Source organism: Aplysia californica, unplaced genomic scaffold (assembly GCF_000002075.1).
Source record: "Aplysia californica isolate F4 #8 unplaced genomic scaffold, AplCal3.0 scaffold00992, whole genome shotgun sequence".
NCBI classification, from domain to species: Eukaryota; Metazoa; Mollusca; class Gastropoda; order Aplysiida; family Aplysiidae; genus Aplysia; species Aplysia californica.
Genome location: NW_004798262.1, coordinates 179,632 through 182,820, shown reverse-complemented (window position 1 = coordinate 182,820; position 3,189 = coordinate 179,632).

The following is a 3,189-nucleotide window of genomic DNA, read 5'->3' as shown; positions in this document are numbered from 1 at the left end:
AAAATGCCTTCTCCAAAAAGACGATGATCTTTGGGAAAGTAGAAAGAAGATTAATGTTTGGCATCGTGTTGAAATTTAAGGCGCTCGTCAAAATAATCAAAAAGTGAAGAAACTTGCATTTTTAAGCAATTTTTATCGAATTTCGTGGGTTTTTTCTCAACACCTTTCAAGCCCATTAAAGAACACATTAGAACTTGCTTCGTCTGGTTACAAGACGAACGTTCCAACCAAACAACAGAGGTCGGAGGTTTTTTTGTTTTCTTAAAGAAGAACAACAACAAAATAATAACTCGTTAGACCAGTGTGCCGTAGTCTCAAACTCAAACTGGGAGGTTCTCGTGGTCGAGAGGTTAAGGCGTTCGCCTCTCATTCAATAGGTCCCGGGTTCGAATCCGGACACCGAGGGAGATTTTCTTCTCTAAAATGTTCTCCTTTTACACCATTTCCTGCTCTTATAACCAAGTTCTGTCGTCTGCTTTCGTTTCCACTTTCTGCCCCCACCCCGTCACCTTCTTTGCCCCCTCCTCTGGGCTCCTGACTCTTTCTACAGCCTTTCTACTGCTCCTTGGCTCCTTCTTACTGCTGGCTTTCAGCCACACCTTTGATCTTATGGTAAGAAAGATCTACACCTAGGCTTCTCAGACTAGGGCGAAAAATCTCGGAGGCCCCGCCTCAAGCTGAGCACATTTAAGATCCCTTGGTGGTCCAAAATCGATAAAAGTAGGCTTCGGCCCTAACCCGGGGAAAATTAAAAAATGTCCTCCTACCAAATGAAAATGTTTAAAAGTTTGATATATCCCGCGTGATCATATGACGTTACGAAGTTGCAAGCGTCATCAAACGCTTACCAAAAAAAAAAAAATTTAAAATTAAAAAAAATTAAAACCATCTACTCACAACATTAACTCTTATCATCATCATCATCTGGTGCCTTGCCGACTGGCGTGGGCGATCATGGACCTCCACTTCCATCTGAGTTGGAGGTTGGCGGGTGCTGTGGTGTGGTTTGCTTCTTCTTTCCTACCAAACATCTATTGTCCTCATCTCCCCTCCTTCTTTTTTATGTTTGTTACTCTCTTCTAGCACCTCTAATCTTCTGGCGCTCATATGACCTTATGCAGGTGCGAGCGCCGTAAAACCTCTACTAAAAAACCCCAACAAACTTCCATCTGTCTTGTGTTGCAGCAGTGGAGTCTGTTGTTCTTGCTGCTCCTAGCCATGTTGTCAACTTGTCCCGTATCTTTTCCCTCTGTCTGACTCTGCCTCTCTTTCCATCAAATTTGCTTGTTGTTACAATATTCATATTCTCCAATGCTTCTTTCCGCATTGTGTCCAATGAAATTTGCCTGTTGCTTTCGTATATTCGTCACAAGCTGTCTTCTACGATTTGCTTCAACCAAGACTAAGCTTCTTCACTTTTTTTCTAGCTGTCCATGGGATACGCAGCATGCGTCTAATGAATCACAACTCTGTCGCCTCAATTGTTCTTTCCATCTTATGGTGCGGTACAAAATTCGTTGAGCAACTTATCCTTAAATATCCTTTTATTATATAACGGGTGAACCAATGTCAATCATACTTTGCACAGAATTTGTATCAATTTGTCCTAACTTAATCATATTTTTCCACAACATTGCAGCCTACATTAAAATTAAAATTAAAATCATTTCATCTGAAATTTATATAAAAATATAAATCTCCATCACGCGGAAAATGGGATTGTTCACAGCACTTCCCGCCTCTCACGCACATTTTGCATACCCATATGACCTACGTCACAGATCAACAATGGCACTTTTTAGTAGCAAAACTTCTTACTAGAAATTAATTTTATAGTGAACACATTTTTTTTGCACTAAAGTTTCTCAAAACATGCGTTCAATAAGCATAATGTTGTGATTAGAAGAAAAAAACGTCGGAATTGTTTTTAAAAGCGATATTGCCGGGGCTGTAAACCTTTTAAAGTCTGTAGAAGTAGAAAGCACCCACTTGGACTTTTTACTTGTATTTACTAAGGAGTTTTCTAGAATACAGCAAGCAGGTCTTTACCAAAATATTGCCTTTTATTACTTTTAAGAAAAACTGATAAAAGACTTTGTGCAAAAGTTGGGGAACCTACGTTTGATTGTTGAGGAGATATTTGACAATAAGTTTCACTACGAATTTTTGACCACACTATAGTAAGTATTAGTATATGGCAGGCCAGTTCAGCTGACTCACAGCTTCACTGGGCTGTTTAGTTTTAGTAAGAGTTTTACGGCACTTGCCACACAATAAGGTCATATAAGTGCCGGAGAGAATAGATGTAACAAGAGAGTAACATACCCCTCCCCCTTCCAAAAAAACAAAAAAACCAAGGAGGAGAGGTAAGGAAGGTAGATGTTTGATAGGAAAGAAGGAACAAACCACATCAGAGCTCCCACCAACCACCCACTTTGGTTGTTTCAGTCATAACTAACTTCTACAAACACCCAGTAGACCCATTTGTATCTATTATCAAACTGTACTGTTTGTTAACTACTTGGGTCATTCATTTCCACTGTATAATCCATTTATATCGACATTTTGACATATCGACATGTTTTCCAATTACGGAATGTATCCTTCAGTATGTTCACTAAACAATTCCTCTTATGTCGACTTCTTTTGGCCCACTCTGGTTTATCTACATGCTTCCTGGGTACCTGTCGAAGCCCACGAGCATAAAATAAATAGGGGGGGGGGGCGGAGCCACGCTAACGGCAAACGCATTAGTTGTTCATAAAGTCCGCATGCCCACCAAGTAGCCTGATATAGACACACCAGGCTTTACGTCTGTCCCCGCGGTTTTATGCAAAAAATAAATTATGAAATTATGCAAACTGAGCCCAAAAATGTGAAATTATGCGATTCTGTTAATTTTAACAAATAACAATAAAGGAAAATAATCAGAAATTATGCAAAAATTGATCACAATTTTCTAAATTATGCGGGGTGCATAAAACCACGGGGTCAGTTTAGTAGGTCATGTTGGGCGCACACAGTGTAGTCTCCAACACAGTACAGTACAGCGCCTCACAGACGTGAGCGTCTCGGGCGCTGGGCATCACCTCCTTACCTCCACTCCCTACCCCCACTCACCTCCTTACCTCCACTCCCTACCCCCACTCACCTCCTGACCTCCACTCCCTACCCCCACTCACCTCCCTA